The sequence below is a fragment of the Cetorhinus maximus genome, chromosome 26, assembly GCF_964194155.1.
Source record: "Cetorhinus maximus chromosome 26, sCetMax3.hap1.1, whole genome shotgun sequence".
NCBI classification, from domain to species: domain Eukaryota; kingdom Metazoa; phylum Chordata; class Chondrichthyes; order Lamniformes; family Cetorhinidae; genus Cetorhinus; species Cetorhinus maximus.
In genome coordinates, this window is record NC_135904.1 from 110,884 (window position 1) to 134,220 (window position 23,337).

Here is a 23,337-nt window from a genome sequence, read left to right on the forward strand (position 1 = left end):
GGCTTAGTTTGGAAGTAGCTGTTCAACACATAGTCCATGGTAACAGCAAAGCTCCAGCAACCTCTGTCCATTTTCGTTCATTTTGTTGATTCCCTGGTGCCTTATGCACATTGGCCAAGCTATACAGTTGTTATCCACCCATGTGTTGAAGCTCCATAGAAGGTACAGTCCCTCGGTGCTGGGAATCCTGCTGATGACAGCATCAGGTTCCTCATAGAATTGACATCTGGAGTAGAGGTGTGTATCGGGGCAGAGATGCACGAGGTTAACTAGACCCACGCTTGTTGACAAGCAAAGAGTAAGAAGTCTCTCTGAGCCTTCTATGGGGGGTTTGATCATCATGAATAAAAGCCCACTCCATGCTATGTGTTGACCCTTGAGTTTTCCCCTGCTAGAAGAATGTGTAGTGTTTCTCTTCAAGGGATTCACTTCGAGTGAGCCTGTTCCTTGCAGTGCAGCAATGTCCACATACAGCCTTGTAAGCTCTTTGTCAATCACAGCTGTCTTGCGTGCGTCATCAACCTGCAGAAGGTGGTTGGTAAGGCCAGGATGTATGATCCTTACATTCCAGCTTGTGATGCGAAAGACTGGTGTCTTCTTTTTTGCGTTTGTCTTGCCTGGTGCATAGATTAGCAACCCACCTGTCGAGAGATAACTCTCTAAGCTCCAAGCACCCATTGAGGCAAACAGGCTATGGCAGGAAAGCATTCAACTAACCTAACTATCCAATGAGACCCAATGATCTCTCCCACCTTCGGAAGTATCCCCTGGAACTTGTATTCTTTGTCAGTCAAGTGAGAGCTTATAACCAGTAACTGTTTCTTCCAGTAATGTGCTAACATAAGCCATGAAACTGGAGTGTCTTCTCCAGTGTGCATGCCTAGGCAAATAGCTTGAAGACCCTGAGTTGCCCCCAAGCACAGGGCCCTCTCTTGGCATTGCTAGTATTATCCAAAGGAAAGGATTGAAACCAGTCCTGTTTGGTACCAGCTCTGCTGCATTAGTTGCTGAAAGATGACAGATTACCACCTATGGGGCTCTGCTCTGGGTCTTCTGTTAGGGTTTACATCCTTAACTTGCTTCTCTCCCAAGACACCCACAAGGTAGTGGGGCTATTTACACATAGCTGGGTGTCCTGTCATGGACACCAGAGCATAACCACATGCCGGTGGGCCTGTATGCCATGCGCCTGGGGGCCAAGCCTTCGTCAAGTCCTCTGTATATTAACCTGGGTCCCCGAGGTACCCAGTTTACATATGTCACCATGGTGAGGTACTACATAGGTCTTGCTGATGAAGAGGTTGAAAGAAGATTTGATGAAGGTGCTCAAAATCATGAAGGGTCTAGACAGAGTAGATAGGGAGAAACTGTTCCCATTGGTGGAAGGGTTAAGTATCAGATACACCAATTTAAGATTAATGGCAAAAGAACTATAAGTGATATGAGGATGAATATTGTTGCACAGTGAGTGGTTAGGATCTGGAATGCACTCCTGTGAATGTGGTAGAGGCAGGTTCAATAGCGGCTTTTAAATAGGAATTGGATAATGCCTGAAGAGAAAAACGTTTATAGGGTTACAGGGAAAGGGCAGGGAAGTGGAGCTCGCTGAGTTGCTCTTCCAAAGAGTTGGCACAGACACAATGGGCTGAATAGCCTCCTTCTGTGCTGTAACCATTCTGTGATTCTACGATGTGACATTTTCCACCTACAAGGGAAGTAAGCAGTGCAAAATTATACATAGGCCTGAGAAATTTGACAAAAATGGATTAATAGATTGTTGAGTGTTACATGCACTGCTCAGAACAGTTGAAAGCTTATTAAATGACTTCAACGTGTTACCGATCATTGGCCCAGATTTTGCAGCCAGTGGCAAAGTTACAGCACTCATGGTTGACTTTGAAGAAAGCTGCTCACAAAGGTCTACGAGTTCTATGCCATTAGTTTCACCTTTCCCAACCTTAATTTAATTCTGGCACCAGCGATCGGGGATCTCTGGTATCCAGCATCAGTGATGCCATCAAGCAGGCTAAACAGCCAATCACATTGAAGAATCTTCACTGACAACAAACCAAGAAGCAACAAGAAGGTTTCATCATTCACTTTTTAACTATTTTACAGAGAGTGGGGTAAAATCTGGGATATACAGATGGAAGTTAACGTAGAAGTTAATGTATCATAAGCAAAACCTTTAATAAAAGATAATTTGTATTATTTTTAAAATCTGTGGAATTTTTTCATGGAATGAAAAACTTAACATTCCACAATAATAGAATTAGTTTTTCAGGGCCATAGAGGTTGTTCAGCAATAACGATTGCTCAGGATGCCATTAAAAATTCAGTTCCACCTCATTCAACAAGGTTTAACTTTTTCAAAGGTTTTAACAGTGAGAATAATAGTACAAAAAAGTGGAAGTTCATGACAATTTAGACTCCCATCTGTGAGGACGTCAATGGCTCACCCACTGGAGAAGCGAGTTATCTTCTGCATTTTCACATTTAACTGTGAATATGCAGATGCCAGAAGTTGCTGTCAGTTTTGTACATTAATGAGGGTGGATGCTGATAGTTTCACCATCATTCCAACTGCAAAAATCCAGGCCATTGTAACCAAGCCCATAAAGAATCTCCAGGTGTGAGAGGAGGCCCAACCGGAACTAACTCCTCAGGTCAGGGGGCCTCAAGATTGTCATGCAGAAAAATCCACTCTCTGCAGCACAAGTGTAAGATTGACTGCCAGAGCAGCTCCAGGTGTGAGTGGAGATGGAGGGAGCCTCTGGGAGGGGTAAAATTAGTTATTAAGCTAGAGTTAGTCTGAAGATATGCTCGCATTTTTAAAATTAGAGTGCTGGGATTTTGCTTCATACAGAAAGAGTGCCCTCAGAATTCTTTCTCCATTAACTAATATAACATGTAGCAGGTGACTTGGATAACACAGTTTTATAAATATAAGTTCTATGTTCACATTTATTAAGGATGGTCATTCACAGAAATGCCAGGAATGAATTCAACTGTCAAGATTTGCATTCTGAAATGCTAGCACTTAGCCATAGGTGAGTGGAAGTGTCCCTGGTTTATTGCTGTAATCATATACAATGGGAAAATAATACAGTTAAATGGACTGGATTAAAAGTCTAATGTTACATTTTAAAGAACAAATTCTTTCATTGCAATTTTTCAGGTTGTGTTTTTAAAAAAATTTGATTTAAGAGTTTAGCTCTATATCTGATGTTGCTTTTAATTGCAAAAGACCCTAGACTGTAAATGTGGCATAAAAACATATTCAATGTAAATAAACAGAGTGGAAGGTTCAGACCAGCGATCAAAGGCCACAAGTCATTTCCACTGGCATTTTCTACCTGTCAAAGATCCAAGTGGAGAATTTATCCAGATGTAAAAATAGCCACTGGATGAGGTTCAGGCATAGTTCTAAATCTTTCACCAAAAGTCGTGAGTGATTATCAAACTGATATATCCCAAATACTTTCAGTGACAGTGACCAAGAGTATAACTCAATATTAATAATTTTCCCCTTTCTTAGCCTGCAGGAGCTGAAGTCAATTGTAATGTCCCTGCTGCCATCTCAACTGAGAACAGATAATACAGTAAAGGCCAAAGATTGAAGAGCGAATCTTTTCAGTTCTGTGAGGATGAGTACTCGATCAAAATCCTGGAACTTCCACCCAACAGGACTACACGAGTGCTTGCACTAAAGGGGTGCAGTGGTTCAAGAAAAATGTCTACCACCAATTCCTCAAGGGCAACTAGGGATGGGCACTAAAGGTTGGACTTTTCAGCAGTGCCAACATCTTGAGATTTTTTTAAAACTACTGTACTAGGCTGTTCGTTTATCCATTGAGCTGCCAGCATAATTTAGCTAAATTCAACAGCTCCCAAAAATGGGCATGGGACTGCATTTTGCGATTAATCTGCTGCTGTTCAATGGAACACAGGCAGCAAGCCAGTTTTGCACTGCCTACTCATTATAACAATTTCAGCTTCCAGCCAGGACTGACTGTGCTGTTAATTGGCCGGGTACTTCAGCAGCAGGACCAAAATCATGAGCTTAAAGCTAACCAGCACTGCTTCAGGCTGAAAATGCTGAAAACACTCAGCAGGTTAGGCAGTATCTGTGGAGAGAAACAGAATTTTTCAAAGGTTTGGCTGGTGGCTGTAATGCAACTGAGAGAGTGGACTGCCAGAAAATGAAGCCATAATGACTGCTGCATAATACTGGGTTTTGACCTGAATGATCTCTGCCCAGGGGCACACATCAGCTGGATTTTGAGAGTGGAATTCCTTTTGATTTTGATATAGGGCAGAATTGACATGTGATGCCTAGCTGCAGTCACTGCTTAGCTGCAGTCAGTGGGATCCTGCACCCTGGGGAAATCTGCAATCTGAGCAAAGCCATACGCTCGTCCTGCCTGCTGGTCTCACAGCAACAAAGAATGAAATGTGGTTAGCTCTCAATGAATAGACAGCCCTTTGCACAACTGTAGTTGGCAAACTGTGAGATGTTGTAAATATCTCTAGCTCCAGCGTGGAAGGAGCCAGAAACATGCGAGTTAATCATCATGGTAACCTTCACAGCCTCTGGCAATGTGGTCATTGCCCTGCTCTGAGATGAAGTTGTGACTGCAGCAGGTTGCTGTTTTCGATGAGAATACCCTTACTGAAGAACAGACATCGCACATATTGTTCATTGAAGAGGTTCAGGTAAGGGAATATTTCCTTGAACACATTAGGTGGATATGGTCTCCTGTTGGGTGCCTTCATCCCATCCCACTCCTCCCTCTTCCAGCAGCTTGCAATGCTCTTTATACCCTCTGTTCCTTCTCTAAATCATGCTGTACTCTTAAAGGGAATAAGAGCACCCATATCTGCGAACAACTGGTGCATGCAGAACCCTTGAAGTCAGCAGAAGATCCTTGATCACCTGCCACACAAGTCCCTGTAGACTTTTGCAATTTTAAACAACTATACTAAACACCAAACACTTGTAGAATTGTAGCAACAGCTAAAAGAAATCAAGTGGCGACTCAACTGTAGGCAGTTGATAATCCCGTTAAATTATACTGATGAGGGGTCCTTCCAGCTGAACACATGCTTAGATGTGCAAAGTTAAACAGGGTGATAGCTGGAGCACTGAGCTCCAAAATGATGCCATTGGCATCCAATTAGTGCTGCGTGCTGATTGATGTCATGATCAGGCTGCTCTACACACCTCTGATGGATGTTCACCACCCACATGTCAACGCCCTCACCAAAACGGCATCCAGCGTGAGGCCCCAAAAGTGCATGAAAGTGCATGGAAGCCATTTTGAAGATCCAAAGGCACTCATAGTGGCCAAGAACAGATAGCAAGTGATCCCAATCTCACAGCTCTTGTTTTTACACCTGTTAAGAAGTTGTCACCATTTAACACAATGGTGACAAATAAATTTATTTTAACCTTGGACCTTGTTGTGGAACTGCCATTTCTTCACTCCTTATTTTTGGCCAAACTTTATTTCCAGATGGATGGAAAAATTCTGCTCAATGGTTGATGGTCATTCAGGAAAGAGATATTCACACACTCACTCAGACATCAGTATCAGAAAATATCCGGAACCTCGAAGAAGCAAGCCGGCAGCAATTTATCTTAAAATTTTGAGATGCATGCATTATTAACTATGCAGATTGATTTCACTGAGGATTTACATATCCAGCCCATGCTGAAGACTTGAAGATGAACTTGGCCCCTGTTTAACTTGCATTGGGATTGTTCCAGTATCGAAGGTCTCTGGCAAGAAGGAGACCACCTCAATCCAGGAGGCATCCAAAAGCTGTTACTTGTACTTGTGAGAAAGTGCCAGTCAATGCTGATAAAAGTTTTTTTTTTGAAAAACAAGCCATTTAATAACCATCAAAATGGGTTCAATCGATCAAGGTTGGGAGCCGCACGAGTCCTTAATGAGCCTCATGCAGCTCCGGACCCATAGGCTGCAGACTCCCAAAGAAGGCAAATGTGTAATTCTACCCAAGTAAGTTCATGGTTCACTCAGGACACAGGGTGATGACAAAAAAGTTAAACACATTAAACAAACATACACTTGCATTAGCAAAGGAAATACTGAATACATTTGTGATTAGTATAGGAGAAAGAATTACTCTGTTTCTGTTCTGTACAAAGCAATCTAAACACACTAAAGGGTGTCTAATATTTCATGTACTGACTAGATCAATTCTTTCCCATACTGACCATTTTCAAAAAGTAGATTCCAATACCCCTTGTATCAGGTTTGTAATGACTGCAAAGCTAGGTACATTTACCTTTCATACATTTAAGATTGATGGAGTCTATGCCATATATTATTACAGTTGGTGAGACCACATCTAGAGTATTGTACAGTTTTATTTATTTAAGAAATGATATAAATGCATTAGAAGCAGTTCAGAGAAGGTTCACTCGACAGATACCTGGGATGGGGGTGGGGATGGGGGTGGGGGTGGGGATGGGGATGGGAGTGGGGATGGGGGTGGGGATGGGGGTAGGGGTGGGGTGGGGGTGGGGGTGGGGATGGGGATAGGGTGGGGGTGGGGTTGGGGGTGGGGATGGGGGTGGGGATGGGGGAGGTGGTGGGGATAGGAATGGAGGTGGGGACAGGGGCAGGGATGGGGTGTGGTGGGGATGGGCGTGGGGGTATGGATGGGGCTGGGGATGGGGCGGGGATGGGGGGATGGTGGGGATGGGGGTGGAGGTGGGGACAAGGGTGGGGATGGGGGTGTGGTAGGGATGGGGGTGGGGGTAGAGATGGGGTTGGGGATGGGGCGGGGATGGGGGTGGGGATGGGGGTGGGGAAGGGGACGGGGGGTGGGGGTGGGGGGGTGGTGGCATTATCCTATGAGGGAAGGTTGGACAGGCTGGGCCTGTATCCATTAGAATTTAGAAGATTGAGAGGTTTAAAACATATAAGATCCTGACTGAACTTGACAGGGTGGATGCTGAAAGGATGTTTTCCCTTATGGGAGAGACTGGAACTAGGGGCCACAGTTTATAAATAAGGGGTCTTCCATTTAAGACGGAGATGAGAAGAATTTTTTTTTCTCTCAGAGGGTTGCGAATCTTTGGGACACTCTTCCCTGGAGAGCACTGGAGGCAGCGTCAATGAATATCTTTGAGGCAGAGGTAGATAGATTCTTGACTAACAAGGGAGTCAAAGTTTATCGGGGGCAGGCAGAACGTGGAGTTGAGGCCACAATCAGATCAGCCATGATCTTATAGAATGGTGGAGCAGGCTCGAGGGGCCGAATGGCCTACTCCTGTTCCTAATTCGTATGTACGTATGCATATAAGAAGGGAACTGCAAAACAACAGTGACTTTATATGTTGCAGATTGTAAATAAAGTACATTGGGGTAACTTTTATTATTCAGCACTTTGGATGTAGAGCTTTGCAAAGTGGCAGTGTTTATTCCAGTGCAGAGTTCAGTGTGATATTCTGCGCATTAGCAGTTGGGAAACCAAATGGATTATGATGAGCTGTTGGCCTGAATAACAAACATACAAAAATAACAAGCAGGTAAAGACCACTACTCTTGCAAGCCTCCTTCACACTCATGATGCCTGGACAATCATGACTTGACCTTTTTGAACTCCCCCACCCCCACCATCCTCGCATTCCTCCCCCGTTGATGTCATTTCCTGTGGAGGCAAAAAGCCACTAGAAAAACCCAGGGCCAATGAAGGGAAAAAGAAATCTGGAAATTCCTCTCTGACTCCTCTTTAGACGATCAGAACCACCAAGATTACATGGGCCTTGTGTATGTGAATTGTAAATTCACTTTACTTTTATATGATGCAATCTTTACCAGCCAAGAACCAATCAGCAGTCTCCTGAAGGCCATGAGAAAGTCAATATGCACAGTACAAGCTGGTAATGCATTCCAGATGCTGGGAAAAGTAGCACCTCCTAATATCGAACCTATTCTGCTTTAAACAAATGTCCCATAGTCCTCCCCAGTCTGTTAAAGTGAAATAATCTTGTATTACTATAATACCAGAGGATACTGTATAATTTTGATGAAAGGTCATCGATCTGAAATGTTAACTCTGTTTCTCTCTCCGTGGATGCTGCCAGACCTGTTGAGTATTTCCAGCAACTTCTGTTTCTATTCCAGATTTCCAGCATCTGCAGTATTTTGCTTTTGAAATAATCTACCACCAGGCACACAACCCTGTCCTTCACTAGTTTATACACTTTGCTCAGCTCTCCTCTAAGTCTATGCAGCTCTAAAGAAATTAAACCCAACTTGTTAAGCCAAACTGAGTAACTAGGGTTCTTTAAGCGAGGGATCATTCTTCTAGCTACTTTCTGGACCTTTTCCAAGGCCACTGTAATCACCCACCATGTGAAATGTTCCCGATACATCCTGCCATCAAACAAAGCTCTGTGTTGGGAGAGTTAAATCACAAAATTGATCCAGAAGTTTTCTTAATACATAAACATAGGCTAACACAAAATTGCATTTTAAAAACTTACTAATTACTTACTGAATCACTATATGAATTAATTGCAACTTGTAATGTCTGCAGATTTTGGAACTGAAAAACTGAAAATATTGCCTTCTCTTAAATGCATTTGACTATATAATAGAATCATGCCACTGAAGCCAAACATTGTTCTGTGTTTGCTTAACAAACAAGCTCACAGATGCAAAATAGTAGCTTTATTAATTAATCTGGTAAACAACACTCCACACCACAAATGTGTACAGTGGGTGGTGATTATCACTGAGCAATCATTCCTCTAGCTGCTACCTACGAACTGAGTTGTGTATCCTAAGGAGATGTTTGCAGTGCCATAAAAAGAATATCAGCCAACTAGCAGCTGTCACTGCCTTAAATATTCAGAAAGATCTTAGAAATAAATTTTCTCTCTTAATTTTTCTTGTTCAGTTTATAATTAGCTATGATAGCTTCAAACATTTCTCATCTAACAGGGTTTTAGGGGATAAAATTACTATATACACTTAAAATGACATTGCTCCATTTCTACTGATCCTGGCTAATCTGCCTCATACTGTCATTCTCAATAATTCTCTCGGTCATCAATGGAATCATCAACACTCTTAAATTGAACCAAAAAAACCCAGAACTGAATAGCAAAAAGAGAAACTCAAGCTCTTAATAAATCTTTTTGTAATATGTGAAGGAGGATGCTGGTGGTATAATGACTTCTTATAATCTCTTTCCTTCAGACTGTAAGGTTAATACCCATATACAGTTTGTAGAAGGAGTGTTTCACTGTATATTTTAATTGTGTTCTTTAAACATTTAATCCATGCACTATCTTGACTGACATATAGCCAGAGGGTGAAGCAGACATTTCAGGTTGTTACTGGGAAGCTGGATAGATGACAATAGCAGCAATTTATGTAGCAAAAGGTCCCAAAGGACTTTGCAGGTGGAAAAATAGAAAGGACCAATGCTGAACCATAGTGGAAGTGTTAAGAGGGGTGAGCGACAGCCTGAGTTGAAACAATTGGTTTTACAAAGGCTTTTAAAGGCAGAGAGCTGAGAGTTGGAGGCTTTAGGTAGGGAGTTCAAGTGTGTGGGACCAAGACATTTGAGGATTGTGCCATGAGTGATGAAGTAGTAGGCTGCAGAGAGGTGTTCCAGGAGTTGCACCCCATTGCCTTGTCTTGGACTAAGTGACAATGCAGATCACGAAATGCGAAGCTGTACACACCACAGGTAGTAGGTAAGCTGGAGGAGAGGTACACATTCCTCATTTGTTGAATTGATATTTCAAACCATAATTCAGCACATTTGTGTTTCAGCAGGTGTGGAACAATTAATATGGTACTCTGCAAAATTAATTGTCTGTACACCACAACATGGTAAGACATCAATGGACGGGCATTGTGCAAGGGCCTCACCACCACTTGAAGGGGGCATTGGCCATAGATTAATAGGTAGAAGCAAATGGTGAGCCACAAGATAATTCTGGATGAGGAAGATCATTTTAAATTCATCCATCCAATTATTTCCTAAATGATTCCAGGGTTTTCACCTCCACCATATCTGGAATTTCATTCCATACTACAGGACATAGGACCTTAACTCTCACATAGCCTCCTTTCTATTTCCTGTTTACTAGGATATATGCATCTTAATTAATGCCACTCCATTGTTTTACATTTTTCTCTCTACCCATCCTAGAATCTTTACACCTGTTGTTGTGCTTCCTAACATTGCTCCCTTATACCAAACCCTGCCTTTACAAATCCCTAACCCAAACCTTTAGTACTTTTTGACCTTCCCACTCTGTAACCATTCCAGGCTTGACTCCTGCTTAGTAAGCCTACAGTGCTTCTCTGTGCCTCTCTTTGGAATTCTTTGAGGGACTGTTTGAGGTACCCATCCCAGCATCCTCACAAGCAGCCAGCCCAACATACCCATTCTACTCTTGCTGATCACCCTGCCTAGCATGCCAGCTGGAAGCTGATCTTACCAATCTCCTCCCTCTCCCAGAGCTGATCCTGTGAACTCTGCCAGTTCCTTAGCTATCACCACCTGTCTTCTCCCTCCAGATTAACTGTTCACTCATGAACAAAGCCCTTGCCACCCATGAACATATTGCGGTTGGCTGCATCAACATCATGGCCTTGATGGAAACCTGGTTGACACCTTACCCTAAATGAAATCTCCCCTCCTGGCTATATCTTTCACCACTTGCCTCACTTGGACTGTTGCAGTGGTGGTGTGACTCATCACGAGATCACAATAGCTCCATCGCCTAATGGACACATTATTTTACATTAATGGGTTTGGGCCATTTGCCTTGCATGGTATCACATCTCTCTGCTGTCCTCTACTGCTGCTTGTATCCTTTCTCATTCAACATGTCCATCGTGGTGAGGTTTGCTAATCCACCATCTCCATTGTTCTATGGCCTGAAGCAGCTGAGGTTCTCCTTTCAGTGCCTATTGTCCTCGGCCCAACCATCTTCAGCTGCTTCATCAATGACCTTCCTTTCATCATAAGGTCAGAAGTAGGGATGTTCGCTGATGATTGCACAATGTTCAGCACCATTTGTGACTCCTCAGATACTGAAGCAGTCCATGTCCAAATGCAGCAAAACCTAGACAATATCAAGGCTTGGGCTGACAAGTGGCAAGTTACATTCGCACCACAGAAGTGCCAGGAAATGACCATCTCCAACTAGAGAGAATCTAACCATTGCCCCTTGACATTCAATGGCATTACCATCGCTGAATCACCCACTTTCGACATACCGGGGGTTATCATTGACCAGAAACTGAACTGAACTAGCCACATAAATACTGTGGCTACAAGAGCAGGTCAGAGGCTAGGAATCCTGCAACGAGTAACTCACCTCCTGACTTCCCAAAACCTGTCCACCATCTACAAGGCACAAGTCAGGAATGTGATGGATTACTGCCCACTTGCCTGGATGAGTGCAACTCCAACAACACTCGAGAAGCTCGACACCATCCAGGACAAAGCAGCTCATTTGATTGCTACCCCATCCACAAACATTCACTCCCTCCACCACCAACGCACAGTAGCAGCAGTGTGTACCATCTACAAGATTCACTGCAGGAACTCACCAAGGCTCCTTCGACAGCACCTTCCAAACCCATGACTGCTACCATCTAGAAGGACAAGGGCAGCAGACACGTGGGAACACCACCACCTGGAAGTTCCCCTCCAAGTCACTCACCATCCTGACTTGGAAAGATATCGCTGCTCCTTCACTGTTGCTGGGTCAAAATCCTGGAACTCCCTCCCTAACAGCACTGTGGGTGTACCTACGCCACATGGACTGCCGCGATTCAAGAAGGCAGCTCACCACCACCTTCTCAAAGGCAATTAAAGATGGGCAATAAATACTGGCCCAGCCAGCGAAGCCCATATCCCGTGACTGAATTTAAAAAAGTCCTCTTCCATACTGGATCTCTTTTTACTCTCTCAAATCAAGCTTTTTAACCAGCATTAGTATCGAATCATAGAATGGTTACAGCCATGTAGCTGTATTAGGAGGCCATTCAACCCATCATGCCCGTGCTGGCTCTCTGCAAAAGCAACTCAACTAGTCCCACTTCTCCACCTTTTTCTGTAGCCCTGGAATTTTTTTTCTCTGCAGATAATTATCCAATTCCTTTTGGAAAGCCACAATTGCTTCTGCCTTCACCACATTCTCAGGAAGTGCATTCCAAGTCTTGCATACTCACTGCACAAAGAAGATTTTTCTCATTTCACTTTTGGTTCTTTTGCCAATCACCTCAGTGTCCTCTGTGTTACAGTGTTGGCTGAAAAGCACGTGAATAGCAAATTTGTTCATTCATCTTTAATTGGTGTTTAGCTAGCTCAAAGGTCATCATCCTGGATCTGGGTGTTAATGTGCATCCAACTGGATTACCATCCTGAGAAATTTTAGGGCTATGGGCACAAATTGGTTGCCGCTTCATTAATAACACATTAAATCACTCCACATTAATGTGCACTTACCTTAGCTTTACCTCACAAAAAGGTTTCACTTTTTGTACCTAGAAGTGTTGCACATGTATGCTATCTTTTCAAACCTACCTATCTTCCTTATATAACAAAACTAATTCTATAGCGTCTTCCATTCAACAGACCTATGGGCAACTGCCTTTTTCTTTGCTAGCTGCCATAAAAAAATCACGAGTGGTGATGATCCATGAGACTGATCTCTTGGCACCTTTGTCTGCGTCGCTAAACCATACACCTCTCTCGTATGTCTCAGCATGGATTACTCTTCCTGTCAACATTCTAGGCACTGTGGTTCGTTAATATCATAAGTAGCATGGACTGCCAGAGGCAATGTTGTTCACAGCAGATAAAGGTGCGATGGCAAATACAAATGGAGTGTTCAAGAAGCCTGGTTGTCTGGTCCATTCTCTTGAGGCTTACTGTAATGGCCATGGATAGTATATATATTGTGTGCACAGCTCTCTAATCACATCACAGTCATGTTGTGAAGTGGCAGGTTTATATTTCACAATTATAAAGTGCTCAACATACTTAGTCTTTTGCAACAGACCCAGGTTAAAAACTATGCTGCTTTGCATTGCTTAAAATAGTTTGTGAAGGAATGCAAGGCATTTGATTGCCATCTGCGTTAAGAGTTGGCCTTGCCCTATATGCAAAACTTTCTCAGCTGTGGTATTTTCTTTAATATGCTGAGGTTAGCTTATCAATTCTATTTTACTGTGGCAGTTTTAGAGGAAGAGGTTGGTGCCTTTTATTTCTCAATTTTAGTTATCTCCAAATCCTATGGATTTGGCAGCTGGCTTTTTGATTGTAAGCTTTTTTATAATAAATTGTGGCCGGTAATATTTTGTTTGCTGTGTCATTTGAATTTTCCATAACTGATTCACTTGTAATTTTCCACCTGGGCGAAAACCAGCCATAACATAATCTCGTCTAATGTAAGATGTATTCAGCCTTAGGCATTTCCTTTAGTGTGCTGGGGTAACTTTATCCCATCTCTTCTACAGAGATGCTTTTTGAGGTAGTGACTGACACCGGGCTTTTTTGTTTCTTTCCATTTCTGTTATCCCTAGATCTTGTTAAGTTGCCATCACGAAAGCAACAGAAGGAACTCTGCCATGAATTTTACTGCATGTACTTTCCACAACAGAAATGTGAGACCCATGGACCCCGTGAGGGTGAAAAGATTCTCAATTTTCTTTTGTGCTTAACATTCTCCAATTTTGGACTCACTTAACTTACCTCTCGGTGCCATTCATGAAATCCTTGAATAGCTCTTCCAGTTGTGCAATAATAAATGTCTGGGTGGTTCTGGCTTTGTCTGCAGAAGTATGGAAATTACAGAAATGAAGGATATAGCAGGACTTTTCAATACCCAGTATCCTGGCTGCTACTTTCAAACAGTACCTTCACCATAAGACCATAAGACCATAAGACATAGGAGCAGAAATTAGGCCATTCGGCCCATCGAGTCTGCTCCGCCATTCAATCATGGCTGATAAGTTTCTCAACCCCATTCTCCCGCCTTCTCCCCGTGACCTTTAATCCCCTTACCAATCAAGAACCTATCTATCTCGGTCTTAAATACACTCAATGACCTGGCCTCCACAGCCTTCTGTGGCAATGAATTCCATAGATTCACCACTCTCTGACTAAAGAAGTTTCTCCTCAACTCTGTTCTAAAAGGTCTTCCCTTTACTCTGAGGCTGTGCCCTTGGGTCCTAGTCTCTCCTACTAATGGAAACATCTTCCCCATGTCCACTCTATCCAGGCCTTTCAGTATTCTGTAAGTTTCAAACAGATCCCCCCTCATCCTTCTAAACTCCATCGAGTATAGAACCTTCAAACGTTCCTCATATGTTAAGCCTTTCATTCCTGGGATCATTCTCGTGAACCTCCTCTGGACCCTCTCCAGGGCCAGCACATCCTTCCTGAGTTACAGACCCAAAATTGCTCACAATATTCTAAATGTGGTCTGACCAGAGCCTTATAAAGCCTCAGCAGCACATCCCTGCTTTCATATTCTAGTCCTCTCGAAATAAATGCCAACATTGCTTTTGCCTTCCTAACTACCGACTCAACCTGCAAGTTAACCTTAAGAGAATCTGGGACTAGGACTCCCAAGTCCCTTTGCACTCCAGATTTCTGAATTCTCTCCCTATTTAGAAAATAGTCTATGCCTCTATTCTTCCTACCAAAGTGCATGACCTCACACTTCCCCACATTGTATTCCATCTGCCACTTCTTTGCCCATTCTCCTAACCTGTCTAAATCCTTCTGCAGCCTCCCTGCCTCCTCAGTACTACCTGTCCCTCCACCTATCTTTGTATCATCTGCAAACAGCCAGAATGCCCTTAGTTTCTTCATCTAGATCATTAACAGCTTAACCATTGCTAAGTGGTTTCCTGTGTCTTGCTATAAGGACAGTAGATGCCGGATGCAATCTTACTGTTTATAGTTGTTGATCATATAAAGGATTGACTTCCCCCTATTTGTCAAGGTTTGAATTCGAAGCTGTTCACTCATATTTTACTATGTCTAAAACCAACAACTTGCTCAATGTCGTTGACTATATAATAAATGTGAGCAGGCAATTATAAGCAACAATCTTACATTTGCAATAGAGTTAAAACTGCTTGATTCACAACATGTGCAAAGCCATGTGATCATAAGCCCATTTCTCATTTTGTTTCTTGCCATTCCCTGTTCTCTAGTACAACAGTGGACTTTAGCTAAATTCATAAACTTTCTGATGGTTAAGTCACTTGCCAACTGCTTCAGAAGTGTTGAAGATGAGTTGTGACTGGGTGTGAGTTTTTCATTGCGTGAACAGACCCCTAAGTCTCAGCCTTTCATTCCATCTTCCAGAAAAAATTAGGAAGGCTAATTTTTCCTCCTGGATTCCTGCACTCCTGGAAATTTAGCTCTGCTTTTTCCCAAGGTGACACCACTGAAATGGCCTGAAAGGGCCAAAATAATTTGAATGTATTAGACAGGCATCCAGAAGGATTCCCAAAAGTAACCAGAGGGAGCCAGAATTCGGGAAGAAAGGAATTTACTATTGAGACAATGGGAACCTGAAACATAGAGACTAGTGATCTCCGGGATAGTGAGGGCTTCTTTTTACAATATTTTTGGGGAAATATAGGGAATTAGGGTTCTGGTGCCCATTCCAGAGTGATTGTGCATGCCAGGAATATATGGCATTTTCAGTATCCAGCCTTGTTGTGCCACAAGTGAACAGTTTATGATGTGTTTCTGCCAATCTCACCTTTTTCGGCCTCCTCTTCCTCTTGCCAGGCCCTAATTGGCCTTCTCTTAGCTTTCCCCCACCTTTCCACAGCCCTTTCTGTTTGCCGACAGCTGGTTAAAAATGTTTGCCTATAAGAACTGAGAGAAATCGGGTTTGTAAAGCGAGGGAGAGCTGAAACAGTCTAAACAGTAGAAAATCTCAAGTATCTTGAAAGGCAGAATGAGGAATTAGTTTACTAATTCAGATAAACGATGCCAAACATGAATATTATTATTTCCAGCAGATTTGAAGTCAATCAATTTTTTTTTGCTTCTACTTTTATCTTCAACACTGGGCATCATTTCACTTCATCAAGCATTGTTCGTAGGAACTGTTGAAATCCTTCTGACAAATATAGATTCTTCGTAGTCAACTTGTTACCATGCATTTATTTTTAAAAGTGAATTTTGAAGCATTATCACTTTGATACGATGGAATTATTTACCCAAGTTACTTTCCAACTCAAAAAATATTCTTCACCTTAAGGCTGAAGGTTTCACGGTGAGTGACCCCAGCTCCTCCTCGTATGCAGCAGGACACCTGGTGGATTAAGCTGCTCTGAGGACTGTGAAAAATCTAAACACATCTCTGCCCCACATTAGACAAAAAACAAGCTGAAGAAGAACAGAATTAAAATTGCCACTTGTACTCATAAATTACCGATGCCCTGTGCTGAATTATTTAGAACTGCAATCTAAAAACGAGACAGAACACTTCAGTTTGCAGCCATGTTAATTTGATGCTTTAAGAGCCAAACTAATCCCAATTAGAACATTACATAAAACTCTCTATTTCTCTTATCTTTAGTATACGCATTTTGGAACAAGCTGCGTGCATCGAATTAAACTTTCACACTTTCTGAGATATAAAAGCTCTTCACAATTAATTATTAATCTTAGAAAAATTTAAAAGTGTTATGCTGCATCAAAAATTGTGCCTGAAAGAGATTTCTGCAAAGTTCTCCTTATTAAACCATAGACTAGAGATTAAAAGTGTATGCTTTGCGATCAATTTATTGAAAATGAAGTGCTATATTATTACTTCTCAATGCAATGATAAAATTGATTAAGTATTAATATTTTGAGTAGAAAATACGTTTGTAATTACCAGTAGATCTCTTGAGGCGATGGATAGTTTGGGGCAAAGGTTGGTAGAGGTGGAGAGCTGGGTGGGGACTGAAGCAAGAAAGAAGGAAGGGAATTGTTGTAGTGTGGCTGAGTCGCCTATTTGTAATAGAGTTGAGCTGCAGACAACTTTCTAAGTGGAAGCTTTAGATTTATTTACAAAACAGCCAACGGCAACTACATGTGTGCTTTCAACGCCATCTCTATCTCTACACTGACCAAGGAAGTAGCCCGCGCTAACCATTGGTTTATACAGATCTTACATCACAGGATTATTCTTAAACGTACAGTCCAACATTTAACAAAACCATAATTACTACATTCCTCCCCCTTTAACTTTGCTGTACATATTGTTTTTACAAGTATATTGATCTCATGACATTATAATATTTACACAGGTCATGAAATTTACAAGTTCAGTTTTTCAGGTGGTTTCCTGATCCGTGTGGAACGTCGCAACTCCACAACTTCAAATTCTTTTTCAGGAACCACATTCTCTGGAACTTCATGAACATCAGGTACCTTGGTGGGTACTTGCAGTTCAATGTCTTCCACTCTGATAGAGACATCAGGCATGTCAGTCCTTGGTTGAGCATCTTCAACAGGAAACCCTGGTCCAGTAATGGTTACAGGTGAAACCATGTCTTGTTGGGGTATCTCTCTTTTTCTTAAATGGTCCACATGCTTACAGGTGATCCGGCCTTCCACTTCCGCATGGTATGATAATGGTCTGGTCACTGAACTTACTTTATCAGGTAACCACTTATGCCTTCCACCAAAATTCTTCACGTATACCGCTTCTCCAACAGTAAATTGTCTCTCACGACTATGCAAGTCATGCACAGCTTTTTGGTTTCCTTGACTCTTCTCCACCTTCCCCTCCAAATTTGGAAATATTAGGCTCAGTCTTGGCCTAACACAGCATCTCATCAACAATTCTGCAGGTGTTGCTCCTGTCGTTGTTTGGGGGGGTCGTTCTGTAGTGAAAAAGAAAGAATGCAAGCTTGGCCCCCCTGTTAACTTCTTCATGCATGCCTTAAAAGTTTGAACTGCCCTGTCCAACAGTCCATTTGATGACAGATGGTATGGTGCAGTCTTTTGATACCGTTGAGGCTGATATATGGGAACTCAGCACTCGTGAGTGCAGTGCCATTATCAAATACGGCTACCTCTGGTAGTCTGTGGAAGACTAAGCTCTGGCGTAGTTTCTCTCTTGTTGTGCCAGACATTGGTGACTTCGCCTCATAAACACCTAACCACTTGGAATGGGCATCTATAATCAGTAGAAACATGGTTCCAAGGAAGGGTCTGAAGTAGCCAAATGCGAGGTAATGCATTTTGGAAAGTCTAATACAGGCAGGAATTATACAATAAATGGCAGAACCCTTAAGTGCATCGACGGGCAGAGGGATCTGGCTGTACAAGTCCACAGGTCACTGAAAGTGGCAACGCAGGTGGATAAGGTAGTCAGGAAGGCATATGGCATGCTTGTCTTCATTGGCAGGGGTATTGAGTATAAAAGCTGGGAAGTCATGCTGCAGCTGTATAGAACCTTGGTTAGGCCACACTTGGAATATTGCATGCAATTCTGGTCACCACATTGCCAGAAGTATATGGAGGCATTGGAGAGGGTGCAGAGAGGTTTACCAGGATGCTGCCTGGTCTGGAGGTTATTAGCTATGAGGAGAGGTTGGAGAAACTCGGATTGTTCTCACTAGAGCGACGGAGATTGAGGGGCGACTTGATAGAAGTTTACAAAATTATGAGTGGCATGGTCAGAGTAGATAGTCAGAAGCTTTTTCCCAGGGTGGAAGAGTCAATTACTAGGGGACATAGATTTAAGGTGAGAGGAGAAAACTATAAAGGAGATGTGCGGGGCAAGTTTTTTACACAGAGGGTAGTAAGTGTCTGGAATTCGCTGCCAGAGGAGGTGGTGGAAGCAGGTACGATAGTGGTGTTTAAGAGGCAGCTTGACAAATACATGAATAAGATGGGAATAGAGGGATACGGACCCCGGAAGTGCAAAATGTTTTAGTTGACGGGCAATATGATCGGCGCAGGCTTGGAGGGCTGAAGGGCCTGTTCCTGTGCTGTACTTTTCTTTGTTCTTTGTTCTTTGTTCTTTAGTCGATGTGTAATTGCACCCAGGGTTTACCAGGCCACTCCAATGGATGCAATGGGGCTGCCACTGGCAACTTTTGCAGCAGCTGACATCGCACACAGTGTTTTACCACATTTTCAATATTGCCATCCATCCCCGGCCACCATTGGTAGCCGAGTGCTATGGTCTTCTTTTGGGAGATCCCTGGATGGGTACTGCGTAGTTCATCTAAAAGTGGCTCCCTTCCCTTTGGAGGAACTATGATCAATGCACCCCACAATAGAATGCCAACTTGACTGCTCATCTCATGTCTTCGGTTGAAGAATGGTTTCATTTCATCAGAGATTGGCTCCTGGGACCAACCATGTAATACTTGGTCTCACACTCGAGATAGGACTGGGTCCCAACTCGCCCAGTCTCAGATCTCTGTATGGCACATACTGGCGTGGAATCTAGAAAATTTAACAATAAAACGAGTTCCTATGGAACTGGGACAGGTTCATCATTCTCTTGTAAGGCCAGGCGATTCAGGGCATTGGCATTTGCGAAGTGAATGCCAGGCCCATGTGCAAAGGTGTATTCATAAGCCACCAAAATTAGGCCCCATTGTTGTATTCTTGCTGAGGCTATGGGTGATATAGCCTTTTCCTCACTAAACAAACCTAACAGTGGTTTGTGGTCTGATACAATCGTGAAATGCCACCCGTGTATGCATCAGTGAAATTTTTTTACGCCAAAAATAATCAACAGGCCTTCCTTTTCAATCTGGGAATATCCTTTATCAGCTGTGGTAAGCGCCCTGGATACAAAGCCTATTGGACGCTCTGTGCCGTTGTCCATTCTATGATATAGTACCGCTCCTACTCCATAGGGAGACGCATCGCATGTTAGCACCAAGTCTTTCATCCGGTCATAATGCACTAACAGATTGGATGAGTGTAACAGCTGTTTCACTTTCATGAAAGCCGCTTTTTGGAGTGCTTCTCAAGACCAACGTTGGTTCTTTCTTAGCAGTGAATGCAGAGGGGCCAGAACTGTAGATAAATTAGGTAAAAATTGCTCATGATAATTTATCATTCCTAAAAATCATTTAAGCTCAGAGGCATTCTTGGGTGCAGATGCTTCTCTTATTGCTCTAACCTTCTTTTCAACCGGGTATAAGGCCTGAGAATCTGCCCAGTGGCCCAAATAGATGACTTCAATTGCTTGAAAAGTGCATTTTTTCCTTTTTCAGTCACACTCCTGCTTGTAAAGTGTTTTAAGACTTCCTCTAGGTTAGCCAAATGTTCCTTTCCAGTGAAACTGGTACATCAGCACATTGTCTAAGTAGACTACGACCTGGAGCAGTCCCTTCAGTAAGCTTTCCATTGTTCTCTAAAAGATTGCACAGGCTGAGGAAACACTGAAAGGGAAGCATGTATTTGGCAGAACCCTTTGTGGGTATTAATTGTGACGAATTCCCAGGAGGCGAAATCCAACCCTAATGGCTGATATGCGTGAGTCATGTCAGGCTTTGTATACATTGTCCCTCCTGCCAGCTTGGCATATAGGTCTTCAATTTTTGGAATGCAGTACCTGTCCAGCTTAGCTGCCCTGTTGACCGTTAGATTATAGTCCTCACAAATTCGGACGCTTTGGTCTAGTTTAAGGAGAGGGACTATGGGTGCTGCCCATTCTGAGAACTGAACCACTTTCATGACACCCAACCTCTCTAGCTGGTTCAGCTCAGCGTCAACCTTCTCTCTCAGGGCATATGGCACCGGTCTTGCTTTCATGAAGCGAGGGGTTGTTCTGGATCCACGTAAATCTTGGCCTGCAGGCTTTGGATTTTTCCCAGTTTGTCCTTGAAGACAGTGGCACACTTTTTAAGCAGCTCTGTAGCCCACTTGTTCACAACTGGAAGATTTCAGACGAGTTTAATTTAATCTCCTTTAGCCAATCTCATCCAAGAAGGCTTGGCCCTTCACCTTCTACCACCATCACGGGTAGCTGTGCCGATTGGTTTCTATAATGGACAGTTACTCTGCTGATACCTTTTACTTGGATTTCTTCACCTGTGTATGTTTTCAGCTTGGCAAATGTTTGTTCCAAATTTAATTGATGTTCACTATTATTTAAATATCTGAAAGTGTGTTCTCCAGTTACAATAATGGAGGCTCCCATGTCTACTTCCATTTTTACAGGTTTACCTCTCACTTGTACTGTAACAAATATTGGCTCTGTCTTCCCAACTTTCATGTTAAACAATGAATAAATGTCAGAATTTGTTGTTTCAGCCTCTTCTACACTATAGATTTCAATGGGCTTCTTCTGTTGTTTGCAAGCCTGTTTAAATCTCTCTTTGCACTGTCTCGTTATATGTCCACTTCTGTGACAAAAGTAACATTCTGCTTTTTTAAACTGCCAATCGCTGATTGTTCCCACATCAATTAAAGTTGTTCTTCGATTTAGCTGTTGTTATTTCTTGGTTAGTGGGGACTGTTTCCCGCTTCGCAGCGAGTTTCGCTTTATCGCGCCACTTTCGGCTGACTGTTCCCGCCCGATTTGGAGTATGGCGCCATTTTGCACCCTTTCCATTACTTGTGAATCTCTCACAGCGTTTTCCATGCCCAGCACTATTTCGAATGTCTTCTTAAAACCCAGATTCACTTCAGCCAGCAATCTTCCCCTGAATAGTGTCTTCTTTCACACCACACAGCAAACGATCTCTGAGCATGTCGTTCAGAATCTCAGCGAACTTGCAATGTTCCGTTAATTGCTTCAAATTCACCACACAGCTCGCAATTGCCTCACCCAGGGCTCTATTTTGTGAATTGAATCTGAACCTCTGCATCGTGATTGAGGACTTGGGTTAAAAATGTCCCTTCCAGAGGTCCACCATTTCTGAGAAATTCTTCGAGTCTGGGGCACCGGGTGCCGTGAAACTTCGAATCAAACTGTAGGTTTTGCTCCCACAAGTACTGAAGAGGGTCGGTCGCCTCTTGTCTTCCCCCATGATTTTGTTCGCTTAGAAGAAGAATGTGAGGCATTCCGTATACTGAGACCAATGGTCTGTGGCTGGATCAAAGGGGCCAATTCTACCAAATTGTGGCATTTTGGGTGCATATATCTTCTGTTATTTTAAATGGACATTGATACTCACAATCACTGAACAAGGTACAATACCGATTCCAATTTATCTTGATTTATCCTGATTTATCCTCATCACCAGTTTGTTGTAGGGTGGCTGAGTTGCCTATTTGTAATACAGTTGATCTGCAGACAACTTTCTAAGTGGAAACATTAGGTTTATTTACAAACCAGCCAGCAGAAGCTACATGTGTGCTTTCAGCTCCATCTCTATATCTACACTGACCGAGGAGGTATCCCATGCTGCCAATCATTGGTTTACACAGATTATGTGATCTTACATCACAGGACTATTCTTAAAGTAAACCAGGTAATTACAGGCCAGTGAGCCTGACGGCAGTAGTAGGTAAATTATTGGAAGGTGTTCGGAGAGATCGGATATACAATTATTTGGACAGCCAAGGGCTGATTAAGGATAGTCAGCATGGCTTTGTGTGTGGTAGGTCGTGTTTATCGAACCTTGTAGAGTTTTTTGAGGAGGTTACCAAGAAAGTAGATGAAGGAAAGGCTGTGGATGTTGTCTACATGGACTTTAGTAAGGCCTTTGACAAGGTCCCACATGGGAGGTTAGTTCAGAAGGTTCAGACACTTGGTATCCATGGAGAGGTTGTAAACTGGATTCAAAATTGGCTGTGTGGGAGAAGACAGAGAGTGGTAGTGGATGATTGCTTCTCAGACTGGAGGTCTGTGACTAGTGGTGTGCCTCAGGGATCTGTACTGGGACCATTGTTGTTTGTTGTCTATATCAATGATTTGGATGATAATGTGGTGAATTGGATCAGCAAGTTTGCTGATGACACTAAGATTGGAGGCGTTGTGGACAGCGAGGAAGGCTTTCAAAGCTTGCAGAGGGATCTGGACCAACTGGAAAAATGGGCCAGAAAATGGCAGATGGAATTTAATGCGGAAAAGTGTGAGGTGTTACATTTTGGAAGGTCAAACCAAGGTAGGACATACACAGTAAATGGTAGGGCACTGAGGAGTGCGGAGGAACAAAGGGATCTGGGAGTTCAGATACATAATTCCTTGAAAGTGGCGTCACAGGTAGACAAGGTTGTAAAGAAAACTTTTGGCATACTGGCGTTCATAAATCAAAGTATTGAGTATAGGAGTTGGGATGTTATGGTGAGGTTGTACAAGACATTGGTGAGGCCAACTTTGGAGTATTG